Source organism: Mustela nivalis (genome assembly GCF_964662115.1).
Source record: "Mustela nivalis genome assembly, chromosome: 1".
In the NCBI taxonomy this organism is placed as follows: Eukaryota; Metazoa; Chordata; class Mammalia; order Carnivora; family Mustelidae; genus Mustela; species Mustela nivalis.
This window is the reverse complement of record NC_139020.1, coordinates 142895063-142919232: the sequence shown is the minus strand read 5'-3', so window position 1 is coordinate 142919232 and position 24170 is coordinate 142895063. Positions and strand designations below refer to the sequence as shown.

General features: G+C 37.2%; 1 long non-coding RNA gene across 1 annotated transcript; it reads left to right on the top strand.

The window, feature by feature from the left end:
* The first annotated feature begins 6550 nt into the window (after positions 1–6550).
* On the top strand, positions 6551–23406 carry LOC309863825. Its single transcript, XR_014311283.1, has 2 exons — positions 6551–6668; positions 22478–23406. It is a non-coding gene; the product is annotated as an uncharacterized lncRNA (long non-coding RNA).
* The last annotated feature ends 764 nt before the right edge of the window (positions 23407–24170 follow it).

Genomic DNA, 24170 nt, shown 5'->3' with positions numbered 1-24170 from the left:
AGATGCCAGTTGCATCCTCTTCCTATCTTGTGACAACCAAAAATGTCTTCGAATGTTACCAAATGCCTGTCACAAAATCATCCCGCATGGAAAACCACTGCTTCAGCATGTCATGTTGGGACTTTGCAGGTTTGCTGTGCTAATTTATTTTAGTAGGTAATGCAGCATTTAGAAACTGTAGAACAATGGTTTTCCTTAGTCAGGGGCTCAGTCCTCAAGATTCTGACTTAACTAATCGGGGGTGTTACCTAGGCAGGGTTTTGTTGTTCCTATTGTTATTCTTGTTTGTTGACTTGTTTTTCACTTGCAATGTGGTTCTAATATCCCACCAGGGATAAGAAATTCTGCTTTAGAAAAAAAGCAAGCATCTTACTCTAAGTCCACATAGGTTTGTGGGCATATGATTGCCATCAAAGTACTGAGCAAGGGCAAGATGTGACAGAATTACAATCCTTTCCTTATGAGCAAAAGTCATTCCTGACCAGTGGTAGGAGTCATCTGCCCTCTGTCCCCAACAGGAGAGGGTACAATTGGAAGGAATTGTCTGTGGAGTCAGAGATCAATCCTAGACCTGGGACAAAAACTGGAGAGATCTTTATAATTAATCTGGCAGAAAAGAACTAATGGAGGAATTGAAATGTATAACAAATAAATGACGAAGATAAATTCTGATGATGGTTGTGCTTTGTGTGAGAAGATGCTATTACTGACAGTGATATTGTTATCTATTGTTACAGGCAAAGTTATAAAGGCAGATGTGATGTGTGCTTAGTAACAGGGATTACTTTCAATGGGGCTATTAATAACACTGTGAATTTGTATGCCCATTATTATCAAGTAAGACTAAGATGGATTTGATAAGAAGTGGCCTGGGAAAACCTCACAGATTTCCTAGTGTTTAAATTTTCAAAACAAGCATTTTATTTGCCATAGCTACTTGTACTTATTTTTCAAGTGCAAAACAGCAAAAAGACATGTTGTTTTTACCATGATAAAAGCTAACCTGATACCAGTTCTCCAACCAAGTGGAAATCTCTAAGAATTGGCTGGTTTCTGGCTCCCAGAGGCCACTGAATAGAGGAAAAATTTGACAGTTAGAATTCCAGAAATCTTTTGGCCAAGAAGTGTCTGACTTCTTTTAATGTCTAACATTCTTTTGGCCAAGAATGTCTAACAAAAGTTATGGAGGTAAGTGGATCACAGTGGCAGGAAGAGCAGCATTTCAACATTATTTCTTGAGAATAATAAGTTGTTTCATATTTGTGTTGTCTGAAGTTCAAGGGGATAAAACTATCCTAAGCAGTTTATTGCATAATTTTCCTCAATGTTCTGCCCATGTTTTCGTGGCATGGGTCCCCACCACAGTAATAGCAGCACCAGATTTTTTTCAGAAAAGCCTGAGATTCACAAATTTCCCAAAGAAACAGAAAATCTGTGTGATAACAAGTAAGCAGAAACACCTCACCCTTTTCCACACTTTCTCAAGGTTAAATATGACTCACACACCGTGATTTTCCCTCACAGGAAAATTAAGCATTTGTGTGCGTGCTCCAGTGGGGAAGACACAAGTCACACGAAGATGATCCCCAGTCAGGAATCTAAAATCATTTCCATTGTCATAAATAGTATACTTAAATTGCTATCAGGTAGTTACCAAAGATTTAGTGGCATGAAAGAATGGAGAAAGACCTTGTATTGGGTTCAAGTTTCCCCTCCAAAAATTGCAAGCTTCTAATTTTTATATCAAACTCAAGACTCAAGCGATGCTGTATCTACTGATGAAAGAAACCCCACACACCTGACCTTCTTGTCTCAGACGGGGAGGTCTCTACTCTGCATTAACTTCTTTTTGCTACATCGCCCTTCTCACTGGCCTGAGATAGAGAAAATTGTGTGATCTTTCAACACTGAGGTCTGGGAAGCAAAATACCCATTATCTTTCTTCTGCCTCAGCCCTGGTTGTCCAGATGCTATTGTATAATTAGCTTCATCTGGGTGACTGTCAGTCACTAAACTGGAATTGGCAGGACCTCACCAATGTGTTGTTTCTAAGGCTACTGTGTTCCTAGGACTGAAAGACATATCTTTAAATTCAAAGGGCTATGCATATATTCCGATGGTTGCTTCTGGATGCAAAGTACTTTTAGAGATATCTGATCCTTGTAGTCACAGGTGAGGGAGCAGGAATGGATAATTTGGTAAGTGACATCTGTGGTTTTGCCACTTGGGAGCCCTTTACCCAAGAATAAGGGAGGCATCATGGGGGAAAATTAGAGCCAAGAGTTGGAGAGACTGATGGGATTTGTTGACCCATATCCAGTTGTGCTTGAAGGTCTACTGACTTTGCTACTCTTTAAATTAGGTTCTCTTCTGCTTAATCCAAATTACTTTGGATTTCTGGGTCTTGCAACTCAAAGTATCATGACCAATACTTTACCTTCCCTACTTAAAATATAAAAAGAGAACAAAGTCAGAAAGGTGAGTAATTTAAACAACACCACAAAGATAGAGGAAGAGACAAGACTTGAATCTATTGACTCTTGTGTTCTTTCTACAAGGACCTAATGGAGCTAATAATACCAGAGGGTGTCTGATAAACATATACACATCTCTTCAGGAAGTTCTTCCATTAATCAACCACCAACTATTTCCTGAGCTTCCTCCCATGCTGATATGCATTTTTGCTGAGATGTTAGCCTCATATCACACAATCCATTAGGAATAAAGCCTATGCCAAAGAAGCCATTAGTCTGCAGTGGGACAGCACAGGAATAAATGCTCAAGGATGGTGTAGGCCATTTCAAAAATGCGATTTGTGGAAAGGGGCTAGTTCATGCCAGGACTTTTTTTGTAAGTAACAAACACACAACCCTATTTAATATAAAGAGAAGACTTTCTGGGGCACCTGGGTGGCTCAGTTGTTAAATGTCTGCATTCAACTCAGGGCATGATCTTGGGGTCTGGGATCGAGCCCCACATCAAGCTCCCTGCTTGGTGGGAGCCTGCTTCTCCCTTTCTCATTTCCTCTGCTTGTGTTCACTCTCTCTGTGTGTTTCTCTCTATCAAGTAAATAAATAAAATCTTTTAAAAATATATTTTTTTAAAAAACCCACGAAAAGACTTTCTTCCATTATACTCCTGTAAGGGTGGGAGTCAAGAAGCCTCAAGAATGACTCTTGAGGCTTGCAGAAAGTAAAAGAGCCTTGCAGAAAGTAAAAGTTTACTATGGAAAAGTGCTGGCTGTTACTAGTTACTAACTTCTCCAAGGAAGAACATTGTATTATTTGTGTACTCTGGTCAGATACTAAGTTACTCTTGGCTAAGAAAGATCTTTGCCTTTCCCCACTTAACCGGAAAGAGTAATTAATCCCACTTACCTCTTCTCTTTGCTTCTAGTTCTATTCTCTTCTTCTGCAGATTGCTTTTTTCCACAAAGTGGAGTGAATTTCTCCAGGTCCTCTCTGGCAACTAGAAGGGGCTTATCGGCACAGCTTGTGACCGGGAAAGAAAAGGCCCATCATAGCAGTTTACGATTCCTAGGGAAGAGATTGCTGGTGGGCTAATCATTGTGATGAGGAGCGTGTGCAAGTACTGTGTGTTCCACCGAAGTCAAGGGTCATTTACCGTGGTCATGGAGCTGGAATATTATTAGTTCCCATTGATAACAGAGTGGTGGGAGGCAGGAGGTGGGAAAACAAGGAGTTCCCTGAAAGGGAAGACTCTTAGGTTTATAGATGAGAAGAGAGGGAATGCCTTAGGGAGGACCAGGACAGGTTTTAAAGGAGGCAAAGAATTTGGGCATGTTAAAAAAGAATTGTTGGGGTGGGGGGTGGACTAACTGGTAGCTTTACAAACAACGTGTTTTCTAGAAAAATACAGAATCATAGGATCGCCTGGGTGGCTCAGTGCGTTAAAGCCTTCAGCTCAGGTCATGATCCCAGGGTCCTGGGATCGAGCCCCACTTCAGGCTCTCTGTTTAGCAGGGAGCCTGCCTCCTCCAGTCTCTCTGCCTGCCTCTCTGCCTACTTGTGATCTTTGTCTATCAAATAAATAAATAAAATCTTAAAAAAAGAGAGAAAAATATAGAATCATAACCAAAGGCAAAGGAAGAAGGGAAGATGAAGAAAGAGCCTTGCAGAAAGTAAAACTTTACTATGGAAAAGTGCTGGCTGTTACTAGTTACTAACTTCTCCAAGGAAGAACATTGTATTATTTGTGTACTCTGGTCAGATACTAAGCTACTCTTGGCTAAGAAAGATCTTTGCCTTTCCCCACTTAACCGGAAGTCAAACCTTGTTTTTAATCTCACAGCTACCAGGAACATCATGACCACCTCAATGGTGTCGGCCAGGAGTGAAGCATGTATTCTTTACATTTCCTTCTTAGTTGGAAAATTTGTAATCTGACCCACAGCAATGCTTTCAATCTAACTCTCTGCTCCCAAGAAGTCATCCTAGTGAGTCAGAAACCCATTTAGCATGCCCAGTGAGAATCTTGTTTAGACATTTTGTTCTTGTTCAGAGAATCTTGTTCTTGACATTTGTTTGCCCTGGGGGGGGGGGGCGCAGGGAGGAAGGGAAGATGTTGTGGAAATAGTATGAGTGCCATTAATATATTTATAGGTTAAATGGCATCTTGCAGGTTGGTTTTGGTATCTCAGCTCTTTGTAAAATATTGTTACTTTGAGAAAATGAAATTTGAGTTGCTTATTAGCTGAACTACATTTCCTAAAGTTAGGGGACTATCTGTAGCAGATGACAAGGTTACCAAAGGGAGTGCTGTTTATGAAGGAGCCTCTGGGTCAGGCAGAAGGGTTTAATGCAGGGGGAAAAGAGCCATTGGAAGTGTTCAGTGACAGAAAAGACAGAACAAGATCAGTAGTATGTGTCATTCCGACAAGGCCCGTCATGGCAACAGCTGGATGGAAAAACTGGTGTTAGAATCAGCAGTATCCAAGCAGTGGCCATCAGTCATGCAACATTTTTTAGGAGAAGGAAGATAAATGTATAAGAACTTCCTAGGATTCTTCACAAAGGCCATTAGAGGTCTCTTTGAGGAAACAAAGACCCTTTATTTCTCTATAGGATGATAAAGTCGTGTTCTCTAGCTTATGGATAGTAACTCTGTACTTGAAAACAGACAGCATTCCCCTTGAGTAGGGAAAAACTCAATCATAAACAGAAGCTTTCTTTTGGGGTCATGCTTCAGTCAAAAGCTTTAAAAGCTCAGTGGGCTTTTGTGCATGCCGAAGTAGAAACAGTGGCAGTTTGAGATGAAGCATATCTACTCAGTACAATCCAGCAGGAAATGGATATTAGTAATTCTTGTGTCCCTTAAAATGATTTTCTACTAGTTCTTGAAGAATAATGGAGGCACCTGAAGCAAAAGAGATCCTTATCACTTCAGAAATGTTTCTTCCCTAGTTAATTATAGGTGAGGGTCTCTTTCCTATAACTTCTAAGGGATGCTGGATTATATTATAAGGAACCAGATCTGATGACCTCAGATTTCCTACAGTAGCCACACTTTATTATTCTGAAATCAACATGTCAATAGTTGAATCATGAATTTGTGCATTTGTATGAGTTTCCTATTACTGTTGTAACAAATTACTGTAAAAGTAATTACTTAAATTATTAACTTATTATTATTAGCTTACAGTTCAGGAGGTCCAAATTCTGAAATGTGTCTGCAGAGCAGCATTCCTTCTGGAGGCATTGGGGGCGGGTCCATTTCCTTCTCTTTTCCAGCTTCTAGAGAATGTCTATATACATTTTCTCATGGCCCCATCTTCTATTTTCAAAGCCAGCAGGGTAACATCTTAAAATCTCTCCCTCTGACCTCTTCTGTTGTCCCATCTCTTTCTCTGACTCTGCTGCCTCTTTCCCCTAAAAGGACCATGGTGGTTACATTGGTCCCACCCCAACAATGATCCAGGATAATCACCTCATCTCAAGATCCTTATTCACATCTGTGAAGTCTACTCATCCCAGTGAAGGGATACTAGCTGAAGAGTATATAAATTCTTATCTGCGTGATTTAAAACAATCCATGTGATTTTATATATATATATATAGATAGATAGATAGATAGATAGATATAGATATAGATATTCAGAGGGCGAAGCATTCCCACAAGAAGTTGGTTTGGGATCATGACTTCAGAGAGAGGGTTGAGTGGTGGAGGGTTCAGAGACAACAGTTCTGTTATGCTGGGTTTTCCTAGCTGAGAAGGAATAAGGAAGAGACTCCTTTGTCTTCCTCCTTCCTTGGAAGGTCTCCAACATCCCCCTTGCTTTCCTTCATCTCTGTGTAATACAACTGAACATTTAGAGCTATTTTTTTGGACATTTTCAATCAGCTCTTAAAATTCACAAAGGCAGGAATCAGTTGGGTTTCTACTTTTATTAATAAAAGTATGTGCTGAATTTTTTAAGAGACACAAACTTGGCAGTCTGTAAGCCAGTATAATTCCACAGTGAAAGAAGGGAATGTATTAACTAACAGCAGTAGGGAGGGGAGGGGATGCCCACACCTCTGTGCATGCTAGTGTTTGGTCATCCATGGGAAACTGATTACTTGATGTTGGAAAATCACAGCCCAGGTCAGTGGTGGGCCTCGATAGTGCCTCACCATGGTTTCCTGCCCCGGGATCTGTACAATCAGGAGGTAAGTGTGATGATTGTTTGTTTAATATATTTTGCCTAAGGAACATTTAAAAGACACAGCCCTAGTGCTAACAGGAGCTCAAATCCTGTCTCTATAACTGTCTGATCTTGAGCAAGATACGGTAATTGTGCATCTGCTTTCCTATTTGCAGAAAAGGGAAATGCCCACTGACAGTGCCTCTGGAGCCCTTTGATATGCTTACACTTAAATTGCCAGTATTTTTGTTGCTATAACAATAAATAGAATCATCTTAGAATCTCAAAATCCTGTTAGGTGTTATAGCAACAAATATTAACCAAGAATTGGTTTTCATAGCTAGTTTCTCCCTCCATAGGTAGATAGTTTTAAAAAAAATGTTTCATTATTTGTTGGTAAAACCAAGTATCTCTGAAAAGTGTGATAAAGACAGCAAAGCTATCACACAGCAGCATTAGAGAATTAAAATCTCTGGACAAGGGATTATAGGTAATTATGACAAGCCTCCCCCCAGCTGAAATTACCTAATGAAATAAATAAAAGTAAAAACAATTTTTTAGTAAACACAAAGAAGGCAGGCCAAAATTCAACTATGGTCATAGTCCAATATTGTAAAAATCATAAAGTTTGGGAAGGGAAAGACAGAGAAAACTCTGACATGAGTCAGCACTGTTCCTAACCTTCACTCAAAACTGTACTGGTGAGCCAAACCAACCTTGGAAGTATCATCATTACCCCAAAGTTAGAAAGAAAGAGGATATGAGGTAATATCCAAGTATTTTCCCTATTGTGATCTGAGGAATGGCAAAGTAAGGGGAAATGTCTACTGGACAAAGATGTGATAAAATTAGAAAACAGATAATCACAGTGAACTTTGACATAAGCACTTCTGTGATCAGCTGGTGGCATAATCTGAATCTTAAGGTAACTGCCAACCATGGAAATAAGAGACTATTTTACTTCTAGCACCTCTACTATAAGGTAGAAAGTAACTTTCATTAAAGGAGACTAGTTCTAGCTGATCTTATCTTACCCCATATCCCAGGATAGGAAAAATGGATCAAACCTAAAACCCCATCCTCAAACTATAGATTAAAGGGAAGACAGGCATGTCTTGGATAAGGTGGGAATAAAGAGATTCAAGAAAATCCAAGCTTGCTATATATAAACAAATAAGACAGCTGGAGAGAGTAGAGCGAACCTCAAACAGGAATGAGATGAAAAGTCATCTTACAACAACTATAAAAGTATTTAGTAGAAAAATAGAAAAAAGGAAAAAAAAGAGAGTTAAAAAAGGACTAAATGGATGAAGAAACCATTCTTGGAAGGAAAAAAATTCAAAAAACTGAAATAAGCTTTCATATTTTATGGTTTGGAATTAATAATATGAATTTCACAAAGACCCAGATAATAAAATAATGGAATGAAATAAGAATGGAGATTGTAAAATTGAGGCAACAAATTGAGATGAAAAAGGATTTCATTATGGACACAATAAATAAATTAAACATAATAAAACACAATAAACATGATTAACCATAGAATAACAAACTTAAGGAAGTCTTGAGATAATCACAAAGAAAATGACAGGATGATCAAACCAATTCTAGAAAGAAAATATTTTTGAAGATGGAGACACTGAGTGAGCACAAGGAAAATCACTACTCCTGAATGTTCCTGATAAGGTAAGAAACATGATAAATGAAACAGAAAGGCATTCAAAGAAATGTCTTGGAAAGGAGAACTTGAACTGCAAGTTGAAAAAAAAAATTGTTTTAGAAGAAAAAAATAGATTCACAGTGACTGACAATCAGGCAAACCTGGCTAAACTTTTAAAATTTATTGAAAATGAGATATTCTTAAGGCATTCAGATAGCGAAAGGAGGAGATAGATGTTAGCCTGGCTTTAAGCTTTTCTACATCAGTGTTCAAAGCCGAAATATGGGAGTGAGATCTATACAACTCCTAGAGGAAAAAAATGTGACCCACAAATACTATGTCCAATCAAGTTGTAATTATAGAATAAAGGTCATATTCATTTCCAAAAATTCAGGAACTAGGGTGCCTGGGTGACTCAGTCAGTCACATCTGCCTTTGGCTCAGGTCATGATCCTCAGATCGAGTCCCACATAGGGCTCCAGGCTCAGCGCGGAGTCTGCTTCTTCCTCTTCCTCTACCCCTCCTCCCAGCTCATGTGCTCACATAAATAAGTAAATAAAATCTTTGGGGGGGGGGGGGAACATGCAGGAACTATATCCATGCAGTACTCACAAATTCCTCATGAAATACAACTACTTTGTGAGTTTCCAATAGCTAAGAAAAATTTTTTAAATGAAGCTGGAAATGCAGAAGATGAAACTAAAAGGCTGCTGGTGAACAGGATATTCATAAAGAATGGATCTAAGAAACAGTGGAATTTATTATCTGAGAATAAAATACATATGTGCACACATGCACATACCAAAAACTAAGTGCTCAGAAGAGGAATTAGGAGTAATTAGAGGAGCCTAATCACATCAGCATTTGTGGTGAGGAATTTTAAAATAGAAACACATTTTAAAAATACAAAAATGACATCAAAGTCTTAATTGTCCTTATAATCTTTTTAATAATCTTCTGCTACATTAACTATAGTGTAATTGCATCATTTAATTTATAGATGACTATAGAACTTAACATCTTTGTAAAAACCCACTCCATTAGACCACTGCCTAGGGGTGTAGGAGTGAAAGTTATTCAATAGAACTTCAACACAAAATGCCAAACTGGGAAGATAGGTGGCCATCCCTTCTTACAAATTTTCAAAAAAAAAAAAAAAAAAAAAAATAGAACACTTGTGGCTCTGTTAAGTAAAATGTAGATTCTAATTAAACACATAGTTATTGAACATCCACTATGATCAGCTCTTACAGTTCTATGCTATATCCATCATATATAGAGTTCAGTTTAATAATCAAAACAACAAACAACTTACAAAGCTATAGAGACTATATTAAAACAGAAATAACTCTTATAAGTAACTAGGAGCAATTCACAATTTTTCAGCCGATCTTTTACATCTATTGGATGTTTTAAATGTTGTGGAGCTGTGGAAAACACAGATTTTCCTTTTTTTTTTTTTCCTTCACTCTAGAAAGTCTCAAGTAAAATGTTCATAAGAATTAGTGAAGCAGCATTTATACATGAAAACAAGTATCCTGTATGAGTGATGTAAATATCTCTAGGAAAAAAGATAGCTTTATGCATTGGTTTTAGAATTAATTGCAAGGTAAAATATAATATCACTAAAAATTCAAATTATTAATTAAAATGTAATTTATATACAATAATCCATTTACACAGACTAGAATCTGTTCACCTTGCTTACTATCTAACAAGCTAGTGATTCATCCAAATGGTTGGAGAAATGGTTAGAATGACCCTCACCTAAGGGCTAAAGTTGTTATTTCTGACTGGTGGAAAGTCAGATGACTTATTTATTTATTTATTTATTTATTTATTTATTTATTATTTTAAATATTTCATTTATTTATTTGACAGACAGAGATCACGAATAGGCAGAGTAGCAGGCAGAGAGAGAGGGAAGCAGGCTCCCTCTCTGCTGAGCAGAGAGCCCGACACGGGCTCGATCCCAGGACTCTGAGACCATGACCTGAGCCGGAGGCAGAGGCTTAACCCACTGAGCCACCCAGGCGCCCCCCGATTATTTTTTTTAAATTTTACTCTCTTTTTTGTTAGAATGCTCTATGAAAATCATGCATTGTTTTGGAGTAAACTCTGTCCCCCCTGTACAAATTTACAGGTTGAAACCCTAACCCCCAAAATGACTAGACCCTTTAAAAGGCAATTAAGTTCAAATGAAGTCATAAGAACAGACCGTAATCCAATAGGATTGGCATCCTATAAGAAGAGGAAGAGACACAAGGAGTGTGTGTTCACAGTGTGTGCTTGACCTTCAAGTCAAGGAGAGAGGCTTCAGAAGAAACCAGCCTAGTAGGCACCTTGATCATGTACTTCAGATTCCAGAACTGTGGGAAAATACATCTGTTGTTTATGTCACCCAGTCAGTGGTATTTTGTTATGGCAGCGCAAAAGGACTAATACTTTAAGCTCATTTTACACAAGCTCATTCTCTCTCTTTCTCTCTCTCTCTCTCTCTCTCTCTCTCTCTCTCTTTCTCTCTCACACACACACACATAGAGTTGATAAGATGCCTGAAGGCCTTTTGAGAAAAAATGCTCTGTAATGTAAAGACACAATCATGCTAAAGCCTTAGAGAATCTGTAAGGGACTTCACTTTGTCAATACTTACCAAGACTGCAAAATTGGTCTCAAAGTTTCTTAAGAACAGGCTCTCTCCTGAGAACATTCTGAACTGTCATTCCCCAGACAGGGCACAGACCACCAGAAGAGCTACTCCTTTTACCACGAGTTGACACATTAGCCACTTGTCCTCTCTGGATGCAGAGCACAGTGATCTATTTTATTTTTCAAAGTTAGAAATGTTTTGGGCTGTGTGAAGGTGATGGCTCAACTTCATAGTGAAGGGCTTTCCCGTGGCATCGCGAGAATATAAACCCTAGGCTAGGCTATTTCTCCAGTTGGCTATTCTATCTTGGAGGAGAGACACAATGAACAGAATTTAACTCTAGCATGAATCCAGTATGTTCCAAAGTATGTTTACACTGGCTGCTCCAAGAATACATTGTTTGAAAGTCAAATGTGTTTGAAAAATGTTGTCTATTAATTACTCACAAATGGATTCCTCAGGATCTTTGGACATAATTGCAGGAATCTGGGAGTTCTCCATAAAAATTTTAACTTTATATAATTATTTTTTATATAATCATCAACAAATTGACATTTTCTAGATTATATCTGTGACCTTCTTATAGAAACTTTGTCACAACATTTCAGTGCCAATGTTTCCATTTATGTTTAGTAATTCAAGCTTTTACCAGGGTTGCATGATATACTGGGATCAAAACAAATCACATTTTAGCAGCATTTCCAGAACAGGAAAATGATCAGAGAATGGAAACACTATAAGGCACATGATAATAGGTGATGCTAACCTCAGATTAATCTGCCTACAGCAAAGTGTACAGTACTCACCCTGAGAGATTGGGTGGGAAGCACCTTATTTTCATTTACCATGTTTGATCAGTGTATTAGCAGTGAAAGTGTGGGCTTGTTAATATTCAAGATGTCACTTAGTAGTAGGATTAAATACACCATAAAGAATTTTCTAGTCCTGTCTCTAGCAGTAGTTGGATTGGATAACTGGAAAAGAAATAAGTAATTAAGGACTTGCATTTTGAGAATTACCTCATCAATTTTCTCTTATAGTATCATTTGTCCTTTTAAGACATCTGTTACTTCTACAGCTCACACATGCCCTCATTTTCTCTTGCAATCTTTTCTTTCTTTCTTTCTTTTTTATCTGGGCATTATAAACATTAAACAAGAACTGTGGAAATGTGATAGACTTGAAGGTATCTTTGATACCTCTGTGCTTCGGAAGAGAAAGGTGAAATTTTAGAAAGGGCACTGACTGGCCATTGTTTTGTGTTTCTATTTCCGAGAGTTGCTCAATTCCTTGAATGCTATGATGCTCAAAAGCTAATATATGAAATCGTAGGCAGGGACACCATCTGTACCCATTCAAAGTTAGGTTAGTTCCTCTTCAGTATCTCTTTCCATTGATAATTTCTTTTTAATCTTCACCTAGAGAAAGTATATCGAATATCTTCTCCTGGGATAAATGGTCTACCGTATTTCTTGGAATTCTAGGATATACAGATCCACCAAAACTATTTTATCATCTTTGTGGTTGCTTTAAAAGTCTTCCAAGATCTTTCTCAAATGACATCTTATTTTTGTGAAAGACCTGTTCTCTTTGGCTGAAAATATGGGCCCCAGTCTTCCATTTATATTTTGCCCTCCGTCCTTTTGGGCCAGGAATTGGCAAACATTTTTCTGTAAGTGGCCAGTTAGTAAATATTTCTCACTTTGTGACTCATATGTCCTGATTCAGTTAACTGTGAAGTTATAGCATAAATGTAGCAATAGATATGTAAGTGAACAGGTATGGCTATGTTCTAATAAACTTTTATTTACAAAAAATGAGTGGAGGGAGATTTAACCAAAGGGCCAGTGTTTTCAATCTGTGTTCTAAGTTTAAGAATGTAATGAAGAAATTGCTAATATTGCAGATAAAACCTAAAAGTATGCTGTGTCTGTAACTATTTCATTATCAATAACACAAAAAATTAGTAAATATTCTTCTAGTAATTGAAAACTATTATTTAATTTGGCAAAGAACTCACTTATTATTGATGAATAATAAACAGGGATTCTGGGTAGAGGGAAGCCATCAAAACCGCAGAATCCCTGAGGGCTTCAGAGAAATAAAGCCTCATGGGTATTCAGAAAGATCATTTTAAAAAGTGAAGCAGAAACCTTAGGAATTGTGAAAAAGGGACTCACAGGAAGTCGGGGAACAGATTTAATATCTGTGTAAAGTGTACAAAGTCAGAAAGATATCAGAGAATATTTGTTTTCTAAAAAGCAGGTAATCTAAGCTGTATGTGGGCTTTGATCAAGGATTTTTCAAAGATACTAAAAGACAAAATGAAGCAGCTTCTGAGATGTATGGCTGCCTTCTCTTTGTGGCTATGATGAAGAGGAGTTTGGGGTATGAGGAAAATCCTCCAACTCAGCATAGCACCACACCCCACAACCCCAGCCCAGCCTCACATGACATTTTCTCCAACACATAACATTTGTATTGGCTTCATAAATAATTCAGGAGCTCTGGGGAAATACTGCTTATAAGAATGAATTATTACATGTGAAAACTACTAGATTGAACCATGTGAAATTTCCTTTTTTATAGATCAAAATGTTTTTAGTGGAAATTTGGCAATTTCACATGTTCTAACTTACTGTAAGTTAGGAAATTATTTTTATTATTCAGAATTCATCTAAGTTTACAACTTGGACTATCTAAGATAGTGACAGGTAAGGGTGTTAACTAATAAATGTTAGCTTTAATTTGGAGACTGAGCTAGCTCTGAAGGGGGGAACATATGGATTTCCAATGTTGAGAGCCCAGAACTTTATGTTTATTCTCTGTGTGTTTTTAAATAGCCACAGAGCAAATATAACTATTGGGAAAGAAAAATTGGAGGAATTCAAGTAAGACTTTTAAAATTCAAAATCAATCCAAAGACAAGAAATATTTTAGGGATAAAGATAATTTGTAAAAGCAACATGAGATAAATAAATAAATTTGTATAGTGCAAAATATTACTATTAAAATCTGGATATATCATTTATACACAGACTCAAAGCCAAAAAAAAAAAATAGTAGTTTCAAGGTAGCAGGTCTCTGAAAAGTGTATCGGTGGAGTATCTTTGTCATTTGGGCTGCTATGACAAATAACATAGGTTGGGCGACTTAAACAAGAAAATTTATTTCTCATAGTTCTGGACACTGGAAGTCTCAGATCAGGATGCTGGAATGATGAGGTTCTACTGAGAGCTGACTCTTTGGTTTACAGAGGGCCTCCTCTTTGCTGAGTCTTCCCATGGTCAAGAGAAGGAGCTCTAGCCTCTTCATCCCCTTATTAGGGTACTAATCCCCTCAAAGCAGCTCCACTCATGTGACCTCATCTAAACCTAATTACTTCCCAAAGGCCCACCATCCATACCAAATATGCCAGTGAGTATCTTTGGTTTCATATATAGGGGAACTGAAGACCCATAGTGGAATATATCTTTTTTTTTAATTTAATTTTATTTTTTTCAGTGTTCCAAAATTCATTGTTTATGCACCACACCCAGTGCTCCATGCAACATGTGCCTTCCTTAATACCCACCACCAGTCTCACTACCCCCCTCCACCCCAAAATAAGATCTCTGTCAACCTCGGTAACTTTTGCATGCAGTGCGGCTGGACAGGAGTGGTAATGCATCCTTAAAAAAGCAGAGGTGTCAAAGAAAAATAGTCATCTTAGGATAAAACATTAATATCAGTCCTTATGGGTCAGAATAGAATTGAATAAAGATTTCTTAAAAAGGGAGAATGGTTTTCAGCCCTAGAGAACTCTGACAGAAGGTATTATGTCCATCAGAAATGAAAGCTGTGCAGTTAAAAAAGAGGTTGTTTTGTTTTGTTTCACTCTGGTGGCCAACAGAAGATGCATAGCTATAAATGTTTGAATTAATCACTTAAGCATTACCCAGGAGAAAGGATTCCTTAAAACATCAACCTGCTTCCCAATGGCAAGATGCTAAAGCTATCAACCATTCAAATCCTCGAATCCTGAAGCCATCCTCAAGTTGTTAATTACTTGCTCACAGGGCCACTTCCTGATTATAGTTTGGCACTAGGGATGGTGTAAGTTCAGGGAGAACTGACTTAATTATCCTATCCCTTCTGCAGTTCAGTCCAAATTTTAATGTAATCAATTGATATTTCTGTTCTGTATATACTGTTATGTTTTATATGTTCATTCTGATTAATGTGAGTCTACCCCAAGTGAACTAACCCATAGTTGGTGTAATTTCTATAATTATAAGGCTTGAAGATAGACTCTGAACTATGGGAACATTAACAAGGCTTTACTCTCTGAGATTTTCTAGAATGATTTTCTTAGAATGATTTTCTAAGAAACTAATCATTAAGAAGCAAACAAATAAGGGACAGACATAGAGTTGCCCACTTTTATTTTTCTTGGTAAAAACATTAAGGGCAAAATAAAAGATAGAAAAACATCTACATCGCACACATGCCATAATGCATGTTAACATCAAAGAAGGTAGGGCATGACCGTGGAACAAAGGAGAATCTCAAGAAAATACTATTAACTACCTTATGCCTTCATCTAAAGAACAGAAACCAAAGTATATTCATAAAAATTAAAGGTATAACAATTTCAACATAAAAATGTATTTCATGATATGACATTACATAGAAGTGGGTTTTTTTTGTTTGTTTGAATATAGTTAGCACACAATGTTATATTAGTTTGAGGTGTATGACATAGTAATTTGACAAGTTCATACATTACGCTGTGCTCACCACAACTGTAGGTGCCATCCATCATCATGCAATGCTGTCACAATACCATTAACTATATCCCGTTTATGGTGCCTTTTATTCCTGTGGCTTACTCATTCTATAACTTCACTCATTTTGCCACACCCACCACCAACCTCCCCTTTGACAACCATCAGTTTGTTCTCTGAACTTATATTGACTCTGCTCTTTGTTTGTTCTTTTTTCTTTCTTTCTTTCTTTTTTTTATAGATTTCACAAATGAGTGAAATTATATGGTATTTGTCTTTTTTAGTCTGACATATTTCACATAGTGTAATATCCTCTAGGTCCATGCATTTCGTCACAAATGGCACCATATCATCTTTTTTATGGTTGCATAATATTCCAGTGTACATTTTTTTTGTGTGTGTTTATATTTATATATATTCCAATGTGTGTGTGTACACATAACACATCTTCTTCATCCATTTGTTTATCCATGGACACTTAGGTTGCCTCCATATCTTAGCTATTGTATGGCCTAGAGATGCATATGTCTTTTTTTTTTTTTTTTGCATATGTCTTTTTGAATTAGCATCTGCATCTTTTTTTTTCTCTTTCTTTCTTTTTCTTTCTTTCTTTTTTTTTTTGTTAAATACCTAGTAGAATTATTAGCTCACATGGTAGCTTTGTTTTTCTTTTTGATAAACCTCTGTACTGTTTTCCACAGTGGCTGCACCAATTTACATTCCCACCAACAGTTCATAAGGGTTCTATTTTCCTTCATATCCTCACCAACACTTATGATTTCTTGTCTTCTTGATTTTGGCCATTCTGACAGTTGTAAGGTGACATCTCATTGTGGTTTTGACTTGCATCTCCCTGATGATTAGTGATGTTGAGCATTTTTTTTTTTTAAAGATTTTATTTATTATTTATTTGACAGAGAGAGATTACAAGCAGGCAGAGAGGCAGGTAGAGAGAGAGGAGGAAGCAGGCTCCCTGCTGAGCAGAGAGCCCGATGCGGGACTCGATCCCAGGACCCTGAGATCATGACCTGAGCCGAAGGCAGCGGCTTAACCCACTGAGCCACCCAGGCGCCCGATGTTGAGCATTTTTTCATGTGTCTGTTGGCTATCTGTGTCTGTTGGCTATCTATGCTTTCTGTGGAAAAATATCTATTCAAATCCTCTGCACATTTTTAAGTTGAGTTTTTTTCATATTTAGTTACATAGGTTTTAATATACTGTGGGTATTACTCCCTTATCACATATATTATTTTATAGAAACCTTTTTTAAAACAAAGATGTTGATTTGTATGTTCATATTTGACTATAGAAAATAAAGTGGAGTTTGACTATCTAATTTATTCATGTAATTTATCTTTATTACTATCACTGCTAAAAATCCTATTTTACAAATTATAGATTGACAAATTGAAATCAACACACCTAATTTCACTCCATTTTGTGAATTTGGATGAATTGAGAAAAAGTAAAAAATGGTAATCCTCAACCTTCTAGCTCATTCCTGAGCCATGTACAGAGTCTTGAACTGAGACCACCCCAGGGGGGCAAGACTGCCTCTCACTAACAAGGTGACTGGTGCTGAAATGATAAGTATAGAATTAAAGGGTGATTTCTCAGAAAAATGGAAATGGTAGGGAGGGAAGACAACTTATGTATCATGAAGAAAAATTATCCAAATTTGGAAATACAACAAAAGATTACTGTGACTTATAATGTCATGCTAGAACATTAAACTTGCCTAAGGATAATTTGATTCTCCAGAGGAATGTAGCTTACTAGTACTATTAATTAGGACATATACATATTATAACTGTAAAATTACAATTACTGTAAAAATGTTAATTTTAGAAAATGAAAGCAAATTATTTCTATCTCATAGGTATGCAAAAGAGTTTTTTTCCTGATAGCAATGCAAATGACTTTGCGTGTTAGAGAAGATAACCACAGAAGTTGTTTTATTGTGTTTTGCGACATTAATCAGTTCAGTATTTAACATATAAATATTACTTGAACATTTTTTTCTTTCAATGACTATACATTTATTTTCTCTTTTGAAGTAACATGTGAATTCATTTCCTTTCATCTGCTTTTGAACTGGCTTTGTCATCTTGCTGGTTCCCTCATTAAAACGTTGACACATGTTCTATATCCATTCGTATAATTGTGTGAGTTTTAAAAAAAATAGTCTGAAAATTTTATTTTTGAGAGTCACAATAGGTGTGTACCTCTCTTTTTTTTTTTAAAGATTTTATTTATTTATTTGACAGACAGAGATCACAAGTAGGCAGAGAGGCAGGCAGAGAGAGAGGAGGAAGCAGGCTCCCTGCTGAGCAGAGAGCCCGATGTGGGACTCGATCCCAGGACCCTGAGATCATGACCTGAGCCGAAGGCAGTGGCTTAACCCACTGAGCTACCCAGGTGCCCCTAGGTGTGTACCTCTCTTGATGACAATTCAACCTGGAGTTATAAAGGAGGTTGGAGCCATGAGCACTCAACACAAGAACAAATGACCTGGTCTGAGCAGGATGACGTAAATTAAAAAAAAGTTATCTTGGCAATGGACTTGGAAATATTTTTCCAGAGGACAGCTTGCACCCATATGAACCACTATTATATTTTCAATTTTTTTGAAAAAAAAAAGTAATGCAGACACCTAACTGTGAGTTACCTTTATTTCCTCCATCTCCCTGTTACCCCACAGTAAACAGGTCAATGCACCGTGTCTTTTTAGGTTTAATTATTTCTCTCCCCTGTATTCTGTTTTCATGCTTCCTGCCATTTACTTTCTGTTTAGGCTTCCTTCTCCTTACCTCTTTCCAGCTCCAAATTATTTCCCAAACTCCCAGATCCATCTTCTAAAGCATAGCAGGAAGTAGGTCACTATTCTACCAAAAATTAGAAAAAAATCTTTGATGAATCACCCACTATGTATAAAATAAAGTGTACAGTTCTCCGATAAGTCACATCCATCTTTCCAGATTATCTTCTTCAACATTCTCATGGTTGAATGTTGTATCAAATCAAACTTCTTACTTTTCTCAAACACACCATGGACTTCCATAACTCTGTGCACGTGAGAGGTACACCTATGCTGTGGGAAGAAAATGGACTTTGGCAGCAGGCGGGCTTTGGTTAAAACACTAGTTCCTCTAAGGGGACACACCTTGAGAAATTTGCTTAACTTCTCTAGATGTTAGTTTTCTAATCTATAATCTGGTGATAATAACCCACAGAGTTGTGGTGAGGATTAAAATGTGTCACTGATTCATTCCTGCATTTATTCATGCAGTTATCTGTTAGTTAATTCAACAAATAGAAAGTGGACAGCGTTGTAATGTACAAAGTCCTAGGGTTACAAAGTCCAATGAAACAAGGTCCCTGTAGCTAGGTTCAAGAATATACAGTTGTCTTTAAAATAGTTTCACATGAGAAGAATGGTAGCCTATGAATGTTAGTTGGATAAAGTTCCAACCCAGGTACAAATCACATTCTACTCAAGAATGCTTACTTCGAGGTTGCTCAGCTAATGGACTAATCTGGTAGCTTATTATCAGAAGTCATCATTATTAAAGTTCAGCTGTTATCTTTACCACCAACAGTTTTCCAATTACCATAGTGACCATCAGTAATGAGTTTTTATGTATGAAATGAGTACCTTGATGCAATGATAAATTTTGGGAATTGGTTTGCATTGGTGAAATTAAAGGTATTCGGGATCTAGGGATTGGCTGTTTAGTAGGACTATTCCCCAGGCTTGCGTGAACAGGCTATGGGAATATAGTGATGTGTATACCCTTTATACTGAGGAACAATATCAAGAGTTCAATGGTTCTGTGAAATTTAGTTGCCAGCTGCCCATTGAAAGGGTAACATCATCCTGAGTCTGGCACATTGACAGGGTTCCTCAGTTGAATATTCCCCATACAAGGTTAGAACACCTAAAATGACTAAAACATGAGCCTTTGGAGTGATTTATGTGGATTATTTTTGTGATTACTTATTTATCAATAGATATATAATTAATAAACATCTTCTTATTATAATATTGTGACTGAAGATGGGGAATATCATGTAGCAAAGTCCCATGCATTTCAGACTTTTAGATGTCTAATTTTATCTGCCCAAAAACATCCAAACATGTAAATTTATGAAATAGGCTGGATAATTTTGTCTCATCAGTATAGGATCAAGAGGAAGAGATAGGCAAATAAGTCTGTAATCACAGTGAAGTATTATAGGTGTGCATACAGGGAAATATTAGAGCATAGTTAAGGAATATTTGAATCTAAGAAGGAAGGGGTTGTTATGAACCAATGAAACCCTGTTTGGTTATTCACAATTATTAAGTTCTTTTATGGTAAATGTTTGTAGCCCCCACTAGTCAGATCAGGAGAAGGCTATGGGGGATTTTTGTTTTTTTTACTTTTTGTTTGTTTGCTTGTTGTTGTTTTTTATCTGAGTGTGTGTGTGTGTGTGCCTAAAATTTCATTACCAATTGGCATGTTAAAAAGATAGCAAGTCTGAGACACAATTCTGCCAAACATTTGACCATTTATTAAAAAGACAGCACAAAAACATATGTTTTGCAAAGTCTATAAAGTTCCAGTTCTCTATTCTTTCAGGCCTTTTGACAAGCTCCTTTGTGTGAAGGAATCAGTCAATGACATTCCAATAATGGAATTTGGCTAAGCCTGATCTGTCCAGGCAACAGAATTTCCTGAAAAACAGTGACATATATGACAATGACTGTAGGCCTCATAGAGATTAATTTGCAAGGTCAGAGGTGCCTTTGTAATATTTCTAATCAATCTGCATATTTAGAGCACCATTTTTCATTACTGATGAAAAATAGTTTCTAACATCCATTAAGTAAATTAGCAATCCCCATACTCCATAGTATTGATCTTAGATAAGTAGTTGATAAGCGCAGTCCCTAGAAAGAGGGTTTCAGATTAGAGTCTTTAAATGCTAACCACCCACCCCTCGAGAGTCTGTTTTCCTGATGAAAGCACTTCAATTGATAAATATCCATGCCTAATTAGATTAAGCTAACAAATTAATATGAGACCAGTTGTGATTAAGTATTTATAACAAAATACAGACAATATAACAAAGTTGGAAGATAGAAAAGGGAGTGGGCAGGATTTTAAGAGGGGGCTTCACTTAAAATGAGTTTTAAATGCAAGAAAATCACTGGGGGACTATGTGCTATGGTGACTGGAACTTTGCAGAACTCCCTTAATAAATGTTGTTTTCCCTCCACTTCTTCTTTGCTCTTGTCTGTTCTTTCAGTCCAACACATCCTTCCCATTCCTACTGTTCCAAATCCTATCCACCTCTGAGCACTGACGCCATTCCTTCAGCTGAGCCCCCATGGTACCCGTCAGCTCAACTACCTCAATCCCTACTCCCCACTTCTCTCCGAGAGCCAAAATGACCCCTCTTCTACTGTTGGCTTCATATCAGAGGTGTTGTTCAGGCCCTTTTCAGATAAGGACCTCGTGTCAATTTTTCCAAGTACCTTCCATGTAGTGGGTGCCCCACAAATGTCTGTAGAGGAAATAAATAGATGTACGAGGAACAATTGTAACCCTAACAGCTTTTTCCTCCTTTCAACATCTTTCCCTGTGTCTTTCAAGCTTTCCAACCAAATCCTTTTAAGGAAGAGAGGAGTTCAAAAGAAACTTGGAAGCGTACCTGAAAATAGCTTTGCAAAAGCTAAGAAGATTTTTACGGTTCTTGTTTTCTCTGAAAAAGTCATGCTGGTTTTGCTTCTTTCAATATTTTAAAATAAAAATTCTTAATGGCACCAAGTTAGACTACTTTAAAAAAGAAGAAAAGTGAGGTGAAGCTCCATGTTTATTCTGCGGTTGCATGGGTCTAGGGGAACAAGAACCAGGTTCGTGAGACATGAGTTAAAGTGGTTTGTGTTTAAATACCATGGTTCTTCTGACATCATTTTTTAATATCAGTTGAGGAACGATTTCAAGTTAAAGATCCAGGGAAGGCCTTTGAAATTATAATTCCAGTTGTCCCGAGGAGGCCCCAGTTAGCACTTTTGGTATGTAATGTAGGTGATTCTGATCACTTATGTTTCTATGTAAGTCTTTCTGCAAAGGGGGACATCTAGTCAATTAACACTCATATTACTAGACATAGATTGATACTTTTCTACCTCTCATGCTCTTTGAAAAACAGAGCCCTAAGGTATAATTTTTGCACTGAGTTTTCAGTAATTTTTGTACTGATGTACTGACCCGAGCTTCTTAGAAACACATGGACCTTAAAACTTTGATAAAATCAAACATGTGCTCTGGGCTCCTGTAGATCACGAGCTGTAATGCTCAAATTTTTCTGGAAAAGTTAAATAATTGTCTATTTAAGTCTCTTTCTTGTAGCTTCTTATGATGGAAGAAAGACTCTGAGAAGTTGTGACATTTGCCCAGTGTTGCACTGTGGGTCTAGGGGAAGAGTACACACAGGTCACAGAACTAATTTTATTCATCAGAGCATCCCCTTCCTATGTTCTCACCTAAGGATTGGAATATATACCATTTCAATGACTCAATGACCTAGAAGCTACTCCTCAGTGGCCAAACTCCTTTATCCCCTGTACTTCATTCAACCTTGGTTTTGACATGGTAAATCCCATAGGATCGTACTGGGATTGTAGCAAGATTTCTACTTAAAATCATTCTAAAACCACCAGCTCATTTCATGACTGTCAGAAACTGAAGAACTGCCTTCCTTCTGCACAGGTTTGAAACCACACATGAGCTGAAGCTGCACCTTCTCTTGCTTATTAAAAATCTCTTGAATCACTCGACAGACAAAGCCACAGGGAAGAATCAAGGAGAGGCTTTTGTTCCATTTATAGAACAATATGGGCTTCCTCCAGGATGAAAGTCACACCTGTCTATTCACTTAATAGAAATGGCTTATGACCAAAAAGTCAACTGTGCCCCCAAAATGCATTGTAGTTTCACATGTTTTCTCCATCATGTTGAAAAATAAGTAAAGAGAGACATAATTAGCCTTATAAGATAAGTAACAACTCAAGGCATAGAGAGATCAAGAGATTTGCAAAGGTCATTTAGTATGTCCCAAGGAAATGATTAGACTGTAAATATTCTACCTCCCTGTCCACTATTCTTTGCATTATTTGTGTTCATTCTCCTTCTATATCTCTGCCTATTTTCAAAAAAAAAAATTGTGAATTTTTCAGTAAAAGCACCAAGAGAATAAGGCAGATTTTATAGAGAGCTTACAATCCTACAGAAGGAGGAGAAAACATTCAAAGAACATGGAACATCGTGGATGTCTCAACTGAGAAATACAACTGGCTTTGAGCTTCCTGCTTAGGGTGAAAAATGGGCCAAGGAATCCTCATAAAAATGGAATCAGGAAGCCCTGAAGGGGGAACTCTTGTGCACTCAAACCAACAGGAAGAAGATAATTCTTCTCTTGACAAGGGAGGACGCTTTTCTTATAGGAATTTTATCTCCTGCTTTTAAGAAAAAGAAAGATCTCTCCTAGCCCCAACAGTAACTGCTGACCACTGCTTGCAGCCAACAGAAATCATCATAACTTCGAACTTTTGTTCTTCTCCAATGAAGTTTTGTTCAAAACAATCCTTTTTAATTTCCTTCAGAAACCTAATAAAGCTGACTTTCCCTTTGTCTGTTTGGACTCACCTATGGTTTGCCATAATTTACTTGTCCCAAATTGCAATTCCCCTACATTCCTGAATAAACTCATTTTGCTAGTGAAATAATTGGCTTTTATTTTTACAACTGACGTTACTAACATGAAAACGAATCAAGATGAATTATAGATGTCTAATTGTCTGATAAAATCAGCTATATTGTTTTTCAGAAAACAGTACAAATGTCTAAATTCTAAGAAGAATTGCTAATGAGGGTCCTCAGAAAATAAAAATAAAGTAAAATAAAAAGGTACTTTCAACAGTGATAATGCAGAAAAAGCAAAAATGTTCTTCATATGACCATATTTTCACACCATCCTTATAGAAATATAGGGGCATATTATTAAGTTATAGTTCAGTAAAGAGCCTTCTGTAAGATTAGATTATTGTGCTAACACTTAATTCCCACATTTGCGTCATAGTTCCACTAGAGATGTTTCCTTCTCAACTCCTTGAATTTGGGCTAAGGCATTTACTTCCTTTGCCAAGGGGATTCTAATAAGTGGAATGAAAGCAAATAACTGGAAATATCCTTCTATAGTTGGAACTTCTGTAGTTGTTCTGGTGTACCTCTATTATAAGCATGAAAAGAACATGCCCCAGCTATTCTGAAGGTTCAGGAAGATGAAAAACTTGTTCAGACCCAAACCTGCAGACCCCAGCAAGAGAAGCTGCCACAGCTGTGTTCAGCCAAGCCAACTGCCCATCACCACACTGCTAAACCACAGAGCCTTGACAATAAGTGG